This window comes from Camelus dromedarius, chromosome 12 (assembly GCF_036321535.1).
Source record: "Camelus dromedarius isolate mCamDro1 chromosome 12, mCamDro1.pat, whole genome shotgun sequence".
Taxonomy (NCBI): domain Eukaryota; kingdom Metazoa; phylum Chordata; class Mammalia; order Artiodactyla; family Camelidae; genus Camelus; species Camelus dromedarius.
The window spans coordinates 31,731,516-31,748,799 of NC_087447.1; the positions used below are offsets into that span (position 1 = coordinate 31,731,516).

The 17,284-nt window shown below is 35.3% G+C and overlaps 1 long non-coding RNA gene and 1 other non-coding gene across 2 annotated transcripts in view; one reads left to right on the plus strand and one right to left on the minus strand.

Moving 5' to 3' along the window:
- LOC135322585 (uncharacterized) overlaps positions 1-17,284 on the minus strand; it is a 315,967-nt gene that overhangs the window by 191,283 nt on the left and 107,400 nt on the right. The window lies entirely within an intron of this gene.
- On the plus strand, positions 1,244-1,316 carry TRNAA-GGC (transfer RNA alanine (anticodon GGC)). Its single transcript has one exon. It is a non-coding gene; the product is annotated as a tRNA-Ala (tRNA).

Consider the following 17,284-nt stretch of genomic DNA (forward strand, 5'->3'; position numbering starts at 1 on the left):
CTCCATGTCTTTTCATGACTTGATAGTTCACTTGTTTTTCTTGTGTAATAATAGTCTATTGAATGGATGTGCCACAGTTTGTTTATCCAATAACTTTTTGAAGGGCATCTCAGTTGCTTCTAGGTTTTGGCAGTTATGAAGAAAGCTGCCATAAACATTCATGTTCAGGTTTTTGTGTACTCGTATGTTTTCAGTCTACATGGTCAAATTCCTTGGAACACGACTGCTGGATCATATGCTAAAAGTGTATTTTATTTTGTCAGAAACTGCCAAACTGTCTTCCACAGTGGCTGTGCTGCTTTGCATTCCCATCAGCAGTGAATGAGAGTTCCCACAGTCTCACGCGGATTTGATGCTGTCAGTGTTTTGGATTTTCAGGGTTCTAAACATGTGTGTAGTGAAATTTCATTATTATTTTAATTTGCGATTTCCTAATGACGTATGATGTTGAACATCTTTTCATTATGCTTACTGGCCATCTATGTATCTTCTTTGGTGGAACAGACATTTTGCCCATCTTTTAATAGGGGAGAATTAACTTTTTAAGTTAATATTTAATGCTTTGAGGCAGACATAGACAAAAGCTAATCCGATGATGCCCAGGGCAGCAAGATTTGACTATACGTAGATGACTGCTTATCCGAAGTCTGTGTCAGTGAAAGAAAGCTTTTCAGCCTAGGGACAATATTCATGAAGGCTGTGTTATAGTGTTCAAGTGCTGTTAGGTGTACAAAGACCTGTCCTCAAGTACACTCCAATTGTTAGGATGAAGACATTGACCCATTTTCTCTGGCTGCAATCAAATATTCAAATGTTTAACATCGAACTCCTGCTCTAATCAAGAACCATATGTTAAGTATTCTTTCATTTGTTTAACAAATATTTATTAAGTGGCTACTATGGTTAAGCACTGTTTTAGGGTTCAGAAAATGAAGTGAAGAATCACACAAATGTCCGTCAACTCAAAGAACTTACATTAAACTTGGATGAATCAGACAATAAGGAGGTGAGTCCATAAATAAATAAGACATTTTGAGATAAAGAAATTTTTAAAAAGGAAAATGAATAAAATAAAATAGAGTTAATGAGATAGAGGCTGGTTGCAAGTGGCATCTGATCAGAGAAGGTTTCTTTGAAGAAGGACATGTGAATGAAACCTAGAAGAGGAATCAGGTGTGGGAAGATGGTGGTGATATGTGGGGGTTTGGGCTGGGACAGAGCTTTCCAGAACCGAAGGAGGAGGGGTGGGTATAGCTCAGTGGTAGAGTGCATGCCTGGCATGCATGAGGTCCTGGGTTCAATCCCCAGTGTTTCCATTAAAGAAATAAGTCTATAAATAAATCTAATTACCTTCCACTCTAAAACAAAACAACAAGCAAAACTGAAGGACGAAGTGCGAAAGCCAGGAAGTAGGGATGAATTTGGCATACTTGAGAAAAATAAAAAAAGCCAGTGTAGCTAGAATGTGATGAGTGAACTGATTGATTGGGGACGATTATTTCTCTAGTGGCACCTGGCCAAACTGACAGTTCTTTTAAAAAAAAAAAACACAAAAAAACTAAAAAACCAAAAAACAAAAACACACATAAAAAATTTCAGTTGCAAAACAGAATATTTTCTTATACTAGCGCTAAATTAAAATTTCAGAAAAATTAAGTCATGAAAAGTTTGTGGAATCACTTTCCCATAGGCAATTTGATATTAAAACAATAAATACTAAAGTATAAAATGAATATATGGACATCTGACTGAATTCCAATGTTTCCCTTATTTACGTTACGGCGGACACTAAAATATTACCCAACAGCTCTTTCTGACCTTTGTTCTTATTAATACAACGTTAGATTTGTTGGAGACAGCAAGGCCCCAGCTTGCTCTTTCAGTACCTCTTGCAGTGGGAATAACCACATGACACAGACAATGCCAGTAGCCGTTACCAGATTTTATGGGGCATTGTGGGAAATCTGTTGATTTCTGGGTGAAAGAGCATGGCACGGAAGTGATTCACTCCACTTCTCCGCCCCTTCTTTTCCCCTGAAGATCTCCTGATGGATCTGTCTGTAGCAGCTATCTTACCATCACTGGGCATCAAGTCAGGTTTCCTGATAACACAGCTGTGCAGCTGAATCTAAGCAAGTGACAGCACATCTCGCGAATTCTGGTTAGTTAAGAGAGCAGTATGTGGCTTCAAGATTAGTTGAGCTTTCTGTTACTCACAAGCAAACACATTCTTAATTGCTCAAACTATTTGATGCTTTTTGAAAATCAAGTATCAAACAGTCACTTTTACTTATTTTTTTTTTTTTTTAAATTTGGGTACACGCTGTGCTTGTGCTCAGTATGGTTACTCTGAGTTCAATGAATCTGAGCTCTCCTCAGGAGCCAGGCAAAGTTCCAAAAGCCAGATGTATTCATCCCTTCAGCAGTGCTCTGAGGCTGGTGCATGAATATTCACATTTTATAGATGAGGAATTGGAGGTTCAGAAATGTAAAGTAACCGGTCCAGTGCCGCACACCTCACGAGTGACAGATCTGACTCCAGGTTCCAGGGCCTCTGGCTCTAATCTCTCTGTGGGACAGTTGCCTAGAATTAATGAGCCATTTCATTACACAAGATTAAATGGACCAAGCTAATGAGATTTTTTTTGTACAAATGCTGATTCCTTCAGGGTTGATGGAAAAAGGGCTAAATATGGAATGACTCTCTCCAAGGCAGTATGTATGTATATATGCTTATTCCATATATTCAAGGTCAGTATTTTTACATACATTTTTTTATCACTGTCTCTATAATGATAAGTTAATAGTTTCTCAGGGGAAAATGAAATAAAATAGCCATCCCAATGAAATGGCAAATGTTAGCCTGACTGGAATTTAAAATGGAAAATAATACAATTTTTTTTTTTAGGAAGCTATTTTAAGAAAAACATTGACAGACTATTAAGAGACCAAATTCAAGGATAACTTGATAATAAAGTTTATGGAACAGTCTGTGTGCTTCTGTTTGTTCTGGAGACTGAAATGAGAGAAAACATTTGTACACAGACCCAGTAATTAAATCAAATCACCATGCTGTATACCTTACACACACACAATGGGAATATTACACAGTTATAAAAAAGAATGAAATATTGCCATTTATGACAACATGGATGGACCTTGGGGGTATTATGCTAAGTGAAATAAGTCAGACAGATAAAGGCAAATATTGTATGACTTCACTCATATGTGGAATCTGAAAAACAAAACAAACAAAACAAAACAAAACTCATAGATACAGAGAATAGATTGATGGTTGCCAGAGGGAAGCGGTGTCAGAGGGTGGGTGAACTGGGTGAAGGGGATCAAGAGATACTAACTTCCAGTTATAAAATAAATAAGTCATGGGTATGTAATATATAGCATGTTGACGATCATTAAAAATACTCTCTTGCAAATTTGAAAGTTGCTAAGAAAGTAAATTTTAAAAGTTCTCATCATAAAAAAAAGAAAGAAATCTTGCATGGTGACAGGTGGTAACCAGACTTATGATGATCATTTTGTAATGTATACAAATGTCGAATCATTATGTTGTACACCTAAAACAAATACATTGTTGTATGTTATTACACTTCAATAAAACAAATCTAATTAGTAACTTTATATTGCTTGTATTTGTAATTATGCTTTTATATGTTGTTTTACATAAAATATATTATTAAAATTTAAATCATCTGTCCTCTTTACTTTTATAAAAATTTAAAATTACATATGTGGTCCACATTTGTAGCTTTTTTTTTTTTTTTTGGTACAGGTCTAGTTTAGAGTGTAGAGGTAGAGAGAGAAGAGAAAAGCTGAAGTGACTGATCTATGAAACACCCCTTTATTTAGTGGCAGGGTATTAATTCTCGAAACCCAAGTAAATATGGTATTTCAAGGAAAGAATAATCAAATGTATAAAATGATGTTAAAGAGTCAAATAAGATTAGAATGAAGAAATGGACATTGGTTCTAGTGATTTAGAGGTCACTGATGATTTTGGTAAGAGTTAGGTCAGAAGAGCTCTGGGGATGAAATGTAGATTGGAGTGAGTTGAAGAGAGGTTGGAGGAAAACAACTCCTTGGACAACTCTTAAAATGGGTCAGAGAAGCCCAGCTGTAGCTTAGTAAGTATGTGGGACTAAGACAGGTGTTAATTTTTTATGTCTGCATATTGATCAGAAAAATTGCTCAGCAGAAAAGAGACTACTCCTGTAGTGAGGCCATTAGAAACAGAACAAGAAATCATCTTAAGAAACTTACTGACATAATTTTGGTATTTACCTATCTCAGTGTGAAGAAATACTGAAAAGAAACCACCTTTTAACGATTGTAGTAAGTTTCTGAATACTTGCATTTAGGGGAAAGAGCATGAGCTTTGAAGTCCAAAAAAACTTTATTCAAATCACAGCTCTACTACTCATTAATTGTTGTCACTGCCCAAAGAGTAGGTAGGGAAGTGAGCAGCTGGACAAGGAGACAAAGGCAGGCCTAAAAGAGATCAGATAGATCAGATATTTCACCCACAGTAACTGAAAAAAAGATGAAATACATAGTAATAGAAGCAAATTCATTGCTAAATTTTGTGGTAGGAAGATACAATGTTCTCTTAATTTCAGTGGCTGCTTAATATTCCATTTTATGCCTAATATATTTTAACTAATTTGCTAGTTTTTGTTATTATAAGAATGCTGCATTGAATAGCCTTCCAGTTAAAGTTATATCTGCATCGTTGTAATTTTATTAAGATAAACTACAACCAATTACAGTGTAAGAAAGTATATGTATTTCTATAACTTTTAATATAATGTTAAAGAGCTCAAGAAAAATTTAAGATGTAATTCTAACAGTGCATAACAGTGCCTTCCCAAGAACCCTTACAAACAATGATTATCATGGTTAGAGAGCTATTTCTGTAAAAGACATTTTGGATGCTTTTTAAAATGAGAATTTGATTAAATTCCTGAAGCTTCTTCCCATGAAAATGAATATACATTCAAAAATTTGTATTCAATATCAGAAAGTGTTGTGACTTCAGTCTTAACTCTTTTTTTTTTCCTCATTTTTATATTATGGGGTACTAGGATAAAAATAAATTGAAGAAACATTTAAAAGTCACTCCTATATAATCTCATTGCATATGAAGTATGTGAAATTGAACATAAATATATAAAAAGAAATAAAGAAACACATGGTTAGTAATTCATTTGAATATCTATTACTTCATTCTAAAACCAGTGGCAATAACCAGTGGAAAAGAAAAATGTGTTGTTTGACCTGAGTTTCAATTTCACAGTGGTATAATTAAGGTATTGATTTGTGTCACACTGACAGAGGCCTTTTTCAGAAGGTAAAGCAAAGACTGGTCTTTGTAAATAAATATGGGTAGTTGGAATTGTAATTATGCATGATTTCAGTTACCTCAAGCACTTGAATTAACCTGAAAGTCTTGAGAAATAGTCGTCCGTCCAGGTACCAATACAGTGTTTTACAGTTTTCTAAATACTTAGAGGCACAGAGACGATTTTGGATTTTGAGCTGGGAAATGAAGTGAGAATGATGATGAATTGCTAAGCAATGTTGAACACTCCAGGCCTACTGACTATAATCTCTTTAGATAGGGGTACTCAAGAGGGGTATTTTAATAGATAGTAGTCTAAAAATTGGTAAGATAAAAGTTAAAATACTGCACGTTTCAAGGCATATCGTGAGAAAATGAGTGCCAAGTAAGGTGATACCCTGCTGAGTTTGCATGTGTTGTAGGGAATATCAAGATGAAATATTTGCATATTCTGAAATGCTGGAGGACAGATTTAGTGTTTAGAACGTAATGCCTAGCGCCCGATAACTGGGGTTGGTTGCACCCAAGAGATTGTTTTACTTGTGGCATTTTAAAGCCATTTTCATATGCTTTCTTAGATATCTCTGAGGTAGGGATAGGAAATAGTACTTCTGAGTGCCTCCCTCTTATTATGCATCCTTTGGGTGGACATTTATGTATGATGGCACCTGTCATCTGTTAACTCTTCCTCTGGTTGGAACTGAGTCTCATCTTGCAAGTGAGGAAACTGAAGCTCTGGAAGATGAAGTGGTTTTGCCCACTGTACACAATTAACAGGCAACGCTACATCTGAACCAAGTACCACAACTGATGTTTCAACAAAACTTAGTCAAAATCTGAAGCTCGTCCTCATTTTTTTAGCCACGACAAGCACGTGTTATAACTTAAGATTCTATTCAGTCTCCATACTGCCATAGGAGAACTTCAACTGGGACATAATATCCCTAAAATATGTTCCAACTCTGTAGGATATTGGCATTTCGTAGACTGGGGGTTGGGCTGCAGGATGTACCGAGTATGCAATTTCCAAGAGCTGACCGGCATTCCTGGTATTTCTGACTGCCACTCTCCTCTGCAGTTAAGAGTCCTAAGAACAATTAACTCTCCTGACAAAGAATCCTTGCTTGGTCAAACTTTAATCAGGCCCTGAACCCTCTCCTAGGCCCATGTGGGCACTTCCTATAAAATCCAGTTTTAGCAAGAAGTCTGCCAAGTCAGTTAAACAGAAACCCTCACCCCTGCTATCTGACCCTCCTCAGTATCTGAATGCACAGGTCCCTCGTCTTCTACCATTCCCCAGGTGCTGGCTGATCACTTGGACTTGAATTCTGTCAGGTTGTTTTAGCCAGAGTCCACACCCACTGCCTGAATTTGATGCTTCCTCTTAGTAATTTTTCGTATACTGACCCCCATCCTGCTTCTTGGCTTTAAGTTCTGACTTGCCTATGTTGTATTTGGATTTAAGGTCTCTCTTCCACTATTGCAGTAGTCCTGAACAAAATCTGTGTTTACCACTTTAATTACTATCCAGATGTAACTTTTCTTTGATACCATCCAATCCAAGGATCTATTTTGGGTCAAGTGAACAAACATAGTAGGTGATAAATAGGCTTAGTCCAAAATGTGACATACAGCATAGAGCAGCCTGGAATTTATGGACACTTGAAAATGAGCAATGCCTTTGGAAAGGTTCCTAATTGACATGGGAGAATAGAATTGGCTTCTCAGCAATCAACTCAAGCCTCTGATTGCTTCCAGAAATTTTGGAGCAATAAATACTCCTATGAATAATTATGGTAAAAAAGAATAAGAAATTATTGGTATAAAGGGCTACTGCAAGGCATCTATTAGAGAAAGAGTCTGCCCCACTAAGTTAGAGGTGGGCATCAAATGGCAGAGCATGAGAATAGGCATACAATGAAGAAAAATGTAATGGAACAGCAGTGGATAAAATACCTGAAGAGTTCTGTGCTATGTGCTACAGGGTCTGAATGGAAAATAAATCCTCCCCTAAAGGAGTCCATTAGGCACGTTTGATTACATTATTAAAAAAAAAAACACTGGATCTTCTTGCCTCTTTAATTACTGTTTTCAGCCTGCCTGAACTTGACAGGGATCTTTCCACTGCAGCAAATTAACCCAAGTCAACCCACTGTAAAGAACAAAAAAATGGGAACTGCTTGGCTCTCATTGAAAAGTCCATGTATGGACTTTGAGCATGAAAATCTTCAGGTGTAGTTGGATGCTAAAAGTCAGAAAGTATCCTCTGGACTTACTGGATGTTTCTTTATTTTTTCGTCTTTATATCAGTTTCAGTAGCAGGAAGGCTCTCTCTCCATAGAAAGGTGAAATGCCTGCTGAAAGTTCCTAAATCACATTCTCAACATTTAGCAACTCTAGTAAAAAGAAATTGTCTTTTTTTCTCTAGTAATTCCTGCGGAAGTTTCGGGCTTCAAACTGATGTACTCCGCAAAAAAGAAAAAAGAAAGAAGGAAAGAAAGAAGGGGAGGGGAAAGAGAGAGAGAAAGATGAAAGAAAGAAAAAAAGAAAGGAAGGAAGGAAGAAAGGAAAGAAAGCAAGAATGAAAGGAAGGAAGGGAGGAAGGAAGGAAGAGGGAAAGAGAGAGGGAAACTGTAAAACAGAAACTATGAAAAAGAAAATTAGAAACACTAATTCCTTCTCTCTATTCCCACCAGGCTGCCTAATGATTCTGCTTCGAATTTTCCCCACACCAACAAGCAATTCTCTCACACCAGCTGGAAGTCCTACAACGCAACTCAGTTCTAACACTATTGACCTGGAGATAGCTTCAGACCCCAGAGTTAAGGGCTCAGTCCTACAAGACTGCCCCCTACTTCAGATGCCAACTGTATGTCCAAGTCGTCACTTGTGCTATAGGTTCCTTTCTTATATTTGGTTAATTTGCTAGAGCAGCTCACAGAACTCAGAGAAATATTCTGCTTACCAGATTATCAGTTTATAATAAAATGACATAACTGAGGAACAGCCAGATGCAAGAGATGCATAGGGCAAGGTATGGGAAAAAGGCATAGAGTTTCCACGCCCTCTTCTAGCCCAGCAGTCTCCCCAAATCTCCATGTGTTCACCAACCTGGAAGCTCTCCAAACTCTATCCTTTTGGGTTTTTATGGAGGCTTCCTTATGTAGGCATGACTGAATAAATTAGTGATAAGGTGACTAGTGGTAGAGTCAACCTCTATTCCCCCTCTTCTCCCCAGAAATTAGGGGAGTGGGACTGAAAGTTCCAACTCTCCAATCAATGGTTAGTCCTCATAGCAGCCAACCCCCATAATTCATGCTGTCTAAAAGTCACCCCATTAACAGAAATTCAGGTGTGGCTGAAAAAGATTTATGAATATCAAGATATCTTTATCACTCTTATCACTTAGTAAATTCCAAAAGATGTAGGACCTATGTGCCAGGAACTGGAGAAAGACCAAATAAATATTTCTTATTATAAGTTACAATATCACACTGGCTCTTTTTCATTCCTTTGTTGCAATGAATAATAAACCCAGCTTTTCAGTTACATGTATTTTTTCTGGTAGTCATTGGATGGATGGTATTGACACCAGGAAAAAAATTCACTGATTCCATAATTGTGTTCTCATCATTAAGGATGGACCCTTAACTTTATCTTTGATTAAGTAATTATAATGAACATTCCTATGTTAGACCCCAGACTGACTCCAGGATATGTATATGGTCACTATATCTATTGTTCATAGAAAAAATTAGTGTGTATTTTATGCAAAGTATGTTTTAAACCCCCATAATATTTAGTAAGTATATAGCAAAATGCTAAAAATGTGAAGATGGTGTGAAATAATAGATTACAAAATATAGAGGAACACTAATTTAAAAAAAATCAAAAGCAAAAAGCAGTAACAATTTTCTTTCAACATTGCTTGAAAATACTCTTTATCTATATTTTCAATCTTATTTTGTTTCTTCTAAGCAAATAACAAAGTGGCAAATTTTCAAAACTTGTGTTTTTAATTGAAAACCATAATACCATAAGGCAGAATGAACTCACAGATGTAGTCTGGGTAATTAAAGATATTAATGTGTTTTCAATGAATTTCACTACTGTTAATTTTTATAGCTTAATTTGACCTCATTGAGATATAGTTAGCCTAAAGGTCAGAGGTGGCTTCAAGCTTTGATTCTTACTAAGAATAAATTCTTATCAAATTCTTCCATTCGTTTTCCACATGAAAATTGTCTACTTCTGAGAACTATTTCATAAATATCTGTTTGAATTTTTATTATTTTTGGTTAGAGTAACACCTAATGTAATTCTAAACCAGTGTTTTCAAAATACTAATCCTTTCTAATGCACTGAGAAAATTCTAAGGACCTACATGTTTGAGTACTGCATTCTCATAGAAACAGTATATACTAAAACAATCACAATCTTGACAATGTAATATATTTTCATTAGACTTTTAATTACAGTTAGTTGTTAATTAAGGACACCTTACCCTGAACAGCAGCCATATGACAGGATTAAGGGGAAAGAACTGGTTTCCATGAATAAGCACTCTGTCAATATGAACATACCTGTAAGTAATTTATGACTTGCATTAAGCAACAATCACAGCATAACAAAGAATTCTGGTAATAACAAATATCTTGAGTGAAATTGATATAAATGCCAGGAAAGTCTACAGTTCTGCCTACGTGCTCAGTCACTGAGTGGTGCTACATACTTCCTGTGATAACTTTGTTGAATCAACCAAATGACAAAGTATTTTTGGTCACTGACAGTATCTCCAGAGTTCAAGTTCACCCTGAAGTTGGTTTGGCCAACACAATGGATATGACAGTTCTCAAGGTGCCACTTCTGAATGCCATTTTGAATTCAAAAGTTGGTTGGTTTAGGTTTTCTTTTAAGATTCAGCAAATGATAAGGCATAGAAGCCTTCTTTATCCCAATTAAAGCAAGAAGGAGTATAAACAGATGTTGGAAAGTCTTTAATGTACTTTCATAAAAATTTAAGAACAGGAGTCATGACATGGTTGAAAATAAATTCTCATATTATTTAACCATCATTTTTTGGGGGCAGGGTTGTAAAAAGCAGTTTGAGAATTTATACCACCTAATTCAGAAATATGTACCCAGAAGTGACAGAGTGACATAACAACCACCACAAAAGCTAAAATGTGTACCTTTAAACTTCAGTGCCAAGGATGAGGAGATAGAGAAACATACAGAAGTTGGTGACCTCTAAGAACTCAGGTAAAACCATCTAGTGCTGAGGTAAGACTATTTGGCAAAAACTACACTCTGAGGTAAATTCAAAGGTATTCATGTGGTTGATCACAACTGACTGAGCCTGTTCCTTTGAAGATACAGTTAGACAAAGAAGAGACAGAAGGAAACAAAGCTCTCCCAGTGGAGAATCACTCAACCTATATCTTTATGACAGAGTCCTAAAATACCTCATTGGTTGGGCTATTCTGTTTATGGTCATCTTTATTTCATGAACATTTTTTAAACATTACTTAGATTTCATTGAAATTTACAATTTATTGCAATAACACATGGAGGCATTTACAGCAAGTGATATTCCTACTTACACAAATGCAGTTACAGTTGTCCAAGGTTTAGGCTAATCGAATCATTAGCATTGCCTAGTGCCTGACATGCCAGCCACAGAGACCATTGCTGGGTTTTCATATGACATCATTTTTTGAATAGGCCAACTGGAAAGTTGACTTCACTTGGGCCCTCTCTGAAAGGGATAGAATAGAAACATATGCTAGTCATGGATTTACCTTTCCTCTCTCCTAGACTTTGACCACCACCTCTGTCTGAGAGCTTACTGAGTATTTGATGCACTGGAATGGGATCTCATATAACTTCACAGGAGACTAGGAGACCTACTTTTAGCAAAGAGGTGTGGTTGTAGGCTTACGATCTGGAGACACAGTTGTCATAACACAGTCTACTCTACCTGAAGCTTCCAGCCAGAGAGAGCATTGGGAGAGCCCAATGTATCCCACTCCAGTCTACTCATCTTTCTGAAAGCATTTTCTACATTGTTCTCTAAAGTAAATAAGGTCACTATATGCTCTTATCTGGAATCAATTCAGCTCATTCATCACCTTTAGCTATTTGATCTACCCAGCTGTATGAAAACAAGTATGGGAATGACTGAGTTTTTATTTTGATTAAATAGATGCTAAACCAATTGGTGATAATAATGATTAGAAAGAAGATGAGAAAGGAGGAGAGGTATACAGAACAAAAAAGGGAGAAATAGAGGAGTAGTAGTTTAGGGACTGCTTCTTATCATGTGCCATATCAAATGATAAACATTGTAGATGTCATCTCCTCTTCACAATAACCATATTTTTATTAACTTCATTTTAACCATGGCAAAACTGACGCTCAGGAATTTTAAAAATAACTTTTCAAAGTCCAAGAGATATTAAGTGATAAAACCAGAATTAAAACACACGACTGCTTGTCTCCTAAAACAAGCTCTTAACCTCAATAATATATAGCTTTATTTCTTCATTACTGCATTATATTTATGCATTCTAACCTATTATATGGTAGCTATTTAAGTGGAAAGTGGAAGATGACACTATAAAATGGCAATGTTTTTTATCATGATCTTTGACTTGTAAATCTAACTTTATCAAAATACTGTATTTGGAAAAATCTAAATTTTAACTCTACTGACATTTTAAAGTGAAACTAATATATTTTACTTCACTATATAGCCAGAAGAAAAGCATCTCTATTTGTAATTTTGGGGAATGCTTTCTATGATTTAGCTAAGTAAGTAAACCATCCATCTCAATGTCGGAACTAATGTATCCTGTTTTCAATTTCACTATGCTTTTGCTCTTTCTACAATTATTCAACTCATTAAATTGAAAACTTTAGTTGAATTTTATTTTTTTAAGATCAAAAGTAAACCATGGCTATTTTCAGGAGAGGGCACAGATTTGAATATACTGTCATTCTATAAATTCAAATTATCATTGACAAAGAGTAAAACCTAAAATGCACCAAGACAGAGATTAAGTTTGCTTTAGTAAATTAAATTTTGATTAAATGAATGACTAGTGTAACTGATTGTAGGTGTTACTATTTTTAATCATAATTTACAGAGAAAAGGGTTCTTTTTCTTCTACATTTCCAGAAATTAGAATGAATGAATTCAGGTTAATTATCAGGTGGCAGATTTGGGGTGCTATGCATTATGTTTTATAGAAATGTTTCCCCTCAAGCATGTCTAACAAGAAAGGAAAATTAAACACATTTTTCAAAAATGCATTTATTCAATAATAATAATCAAAATTAAGAGTATCTAAGAGGAAATAATTAAAAAACTTTAAATTCGATAGATGTAATTTGTTACTGTTTTCACTGGATCCTCATTGATAATAACCCTTTCCTCTACCTCCACTATTCAAATTAGCTGTACACTAAGGCAGTCGTGTTTTGATATATCTATAAGCAGTGAAATAGAGAGCCTATGACTCATGACGTTCAAGCACGTTGTATATAAGTTGCCCACCAGATTCCTTACCTACCTTCTGTTTTTTTATTCCCTAGTCTCTTTGGAAAGTGGCTCTTGTTATTTTATTTTTCAGAAATGATAACTTAAGTGTTTCTCATCATGACTTAAATGATCTCATTCGTTGATTCATTGCCTGACTGAGGAAATAAAATCTTCTTGCTCTCCTCTCCTATTTGTTTTCTCTAGAATTAATCATAAGGGCTAAATAATTATATTAAGTTCTAGGTTACTTCTGCTGGATGAGATACAAACAGAGAACTGATGAATCAGGGACCTGGTATCCAGGAACTCATGGTTCCACATTGGTCATCAAAAAGGGTTAACTTAGCCACTAGCTTCCTTTGGCTGGAATTCAGGATTTTATCCCAAGATGATCTTTATTAAAAAATGATGGAATTTGCTTTAAATAAATTATATTCTCAGCTTCTTATTTGTGTATCTATTTATTGTTTAACTAAAAAAACTTAACAACTGCTCTTTTTTATTATTAGAGAAGAATAAAAGATCTATAAACCATAATTTTAGTCTTTCCAAGTTGGAATTATAATATTTCAGGGGTCATTTACTAATTGAAAACATGGAATGAAACTTCAAAGACTGTTTTTTTCTCTCTGTGATCCAAATTTCAAATAGTAAAAATAGCAAAACTGAAGTCAGCATGTTCTTTAATATTGCAATTGTCACTTTCCACATTAGTCTCTTTTTTTCAACACAAATGGATAAGGGCTTCCTTTTTTAACCACTGATTTCTTGAGTACTTTGAAATGGAACCTGCCTATTCTGATATGTCTTTCTATTTTCCTTATCCTATATCTTCTCCTGTGCATAGAAAAGTTTATTTAGCCATCAGAATCTATCATTCTCCTCTCCCGTCTTGTCAAGGACATGCAACTTCATATGTGAGGCTAATAGTAGAATAAAAAAGACAACTGCCCCTGCAATTTATTTTGTACTTTATGTGAAGCACTGATAGGCATTCTGGATGTATTATTTCTGATCTTCACAGTAATCACACATGGTGTATATCATGGTCCCTGTTTCAATAACATATCATATCAGTTCATATCTTTTATGTTAGTTTAGAAGGAGTTTCATAATATTCTGGAATTTTCAAGTTTGAGTGATTTTTGAGATCATTTAGCACAGCTAATTCTTTCATTTTTGACATTGAAGATTTGGGGCAGTGTGAGGTTAAGTGTTATTCAAATTAACCCAGAATATAAACCAAGAGTTTTATTCTTCAAACCTTTAGCCCAATTTAATATCTAGAGTATTCCCAGTTATTCATAAAAGCCTATAAAAATATTGTTTCCAGACCATGGAATGGTGACTACATACATACATCTTAATGATAAGAACAAAGCTTTTATAAACAAAATGACGCTATTTCCTACTATTTTCATTATCTTCTGCAACATATAACTTGTCTCCTATCCTCAAAGTGGTTTTTTAAAAAATATTATCTTTTTTTGTTTCTAGTGATTTGTCTTTTATTTTCTCGACTTTATTCTCCTGGGAAAAAAACTGGCGCAAGATAAGTGATATAACATTCACTTTTATAGCTTTAAGTATTCCTATTTACTCACTGACTCAAGATGAGATCTACAGTATAAAGAGAATAAGAATAATCTGAATAAGATAATGATTAGTAATTAGTATATAATATTGTAATCATTATAGTTATAGTAATGTTACAACTATATATGGAATCTTTCCATCTTACAGAGGAACTTTTATGAGTTTAATCACATCTAATACTCATGACAACTGTGTAAGTCAGAATTTATGCTCACATGTTACCAATCAGGGATGTAAAACTTGAAGGATTTTTGATTTAGCACAGATCTCAAACTTAACTGTCAGTACTGGCCAGACATCAGAACCCTGACGAAAGCCCGAGTACTTTCTAGGGTTCCCCACTGTTACTTCTGCAGTGTCTTAGTATGTTTGCACCCCTCTTTTCTGCCTATGCAAGCCTGCTGTCATTTAGACTTATGTGCTTGAATTCAGTTAGCAAGATACAAATGCAGAGCACTAAAGCAGATCATAACAATATGAATGCATTATCAATCCTCTTCCTCAAGCAACTTCAAAACCGGTTCTTTCAAAATCACTTGGTGTTTGTCTTCTTAAACAACCTGAAACAAATTTAGTACCTTGGTGATGTTCTCTACCACTCAGACATTCCAGATCTTTGTTATGACATTATTATTATACCACTTCCCTCTAACCCTTTATAATTCACTCTTTCAATTGATCTAGGTTATGTAGGTTGCTTATAAAATGTCACATCAGCTATAATTGTATATTGACTTTGGAATAGACTAATCTGTGTGCGCACGCGCACACACACACGTCTGTGTGTGTGTGTGTGTGTGTGTGTGTGTAAAGGGTCAGGGGAAATGCTAAAGCCAGAGCAAGAGGCAAAAAGTGAGAAAGTAAAGGGAAACCTGTGTTAACTCTAACTGGAGGGCTTGACTTGCATTCAGGGTAATGGTTAGTTCTGATGGGCTGGATTTGATTGTGGTAAAATCTGGTTGAATTTTAGTGAGTGATAGACTAATCAGGAATCACAGTTTTCTAAGACAAGTTTTTGAAATGAAATAGTCTTCATGCATATTGGACTCATATTACTAACTTTAAGCCGACATCTCCCTTCCGTTAAGCCTCCTCCATACAGTGAAGTTGCTCCTGTCTATTCATAGCTTAGTCCACTGCTGATCATTTAATGTCTCAATTATGCTAGTTTCTTAATTTCATGTTGCCAATATACATATATATAAAAACTTTCAAAACGCATACCATAAAATCCACAAAAAAACAAATATAGTTTAAGAAATCTATTGACCAACTTTTCTTAAACATCTGCTAGTATATCATTAATGAACACCTTGGTAAAATTTGAGAACATGCTATTGAATTGTACTTTTTCCTTCACTTACAATTTTAAGGTTTCTTTAATGCCATTTTTAATCATTATTTGTGAAGACGAAACCCTGTCTCTGATCTGCTATTATGTCAAAAACAATATAAGAAGGGTACCTAAAATCAGAGGCAAGTTCCCAAATATGAAAATACACAAAAATGAGTCCTCTTGTTTGGAAAAAAATTTTTTCCTGACACTGTGCTGATAGCCACTGAAACACAAAAGTGCTTCAAAATTTTTTTCTGAAAAATTGTAGGTTTTAGCTAGGTTTAACTTTAATTACTTTGAAGCCATAGTTTAATTATTTTGAAGGACTTACAATCTTTTCAACTGGAGGGTGGTGTCAGGAGTCCCCTAAGTTCCCATTCATATTAAGGGTGAGTATAAAAGTAGAGTGAACAAGGGAGACTCGTTCTAGAGGCTTCAGATGGAAAGAGTATATCTTCTCTCTGAAAGTCCCATTAATGAGCTGTGGGATCCTGGGTTTGTCTACCCTGCCCTTGTTGGATGTCCCGTCCCCTGACGCCATTAGGAGACATGCCAAGAGGAAGCTTCCTAGAGATAAGAGAAATAAGCTGCATTTCTAGCTTCTGAAGGGGACATCATAATGCGTTTCCCATAGGAATGGTCAAGAGTGGTCAAACCAGTAATAGTAGGTGGGAAGTACATGTAGAATAAACAGACTTGTTTTGGCTGAGGCAAGCCTTCCCACAATACATATATTAGTGTCCCTAAGGGAAATGTGTTTCTACCAAGGGATAGATGCTTCATCCACTGCAGACAAAGCTGTTTTCTCATCAGAGGTAATGAGTTCTTTTCATCATCATCATGACTAATTTAATGGACATGTGCTACATTTACATACATTAACTCAATTAATTGTCATAATACACTTAAGAAGTACAAAATATATTATTGCCATATCACAGAAGGGAAAACTGAGAAACCAAGCAGGGAACTGACATACAAAAGATTCCACAGATAGTAATCAGTGCATTTAGAGCTCAAGACATGACATCTGACTCGATGTTATCTCTTAATAACTGAAGTATTTTGTCCCACTATAATGGTTCTAGAATCACAGACAAGAGGGTTAAAGTATTAGATCTATTACTATTCATTAGTTTGGAAGCTATGGTCAAGTAACAGATATGCTAAGTCTCAATTTCTTTTTTCCATAAAATTGATCAAATAATACCTAATTTACAAAGTTGTCACAAATTTTAAATAAGAGGATTGTGAAGATATTTCTCACAATGACTAAGAGTGAGATTTAACCTTAACAAAATAGTACATACTTTGCACACTAATAACATTAGTGCGTGTGTGTGTGTGTGTGTGTGTGAACGTGACAAGCAGCATTCATCAGATTTGATGTTTCCTTAGAGATAAATTTAGGCACTCTGAAAATCATCTTGATTGGTCAGCAGTCAAGGAG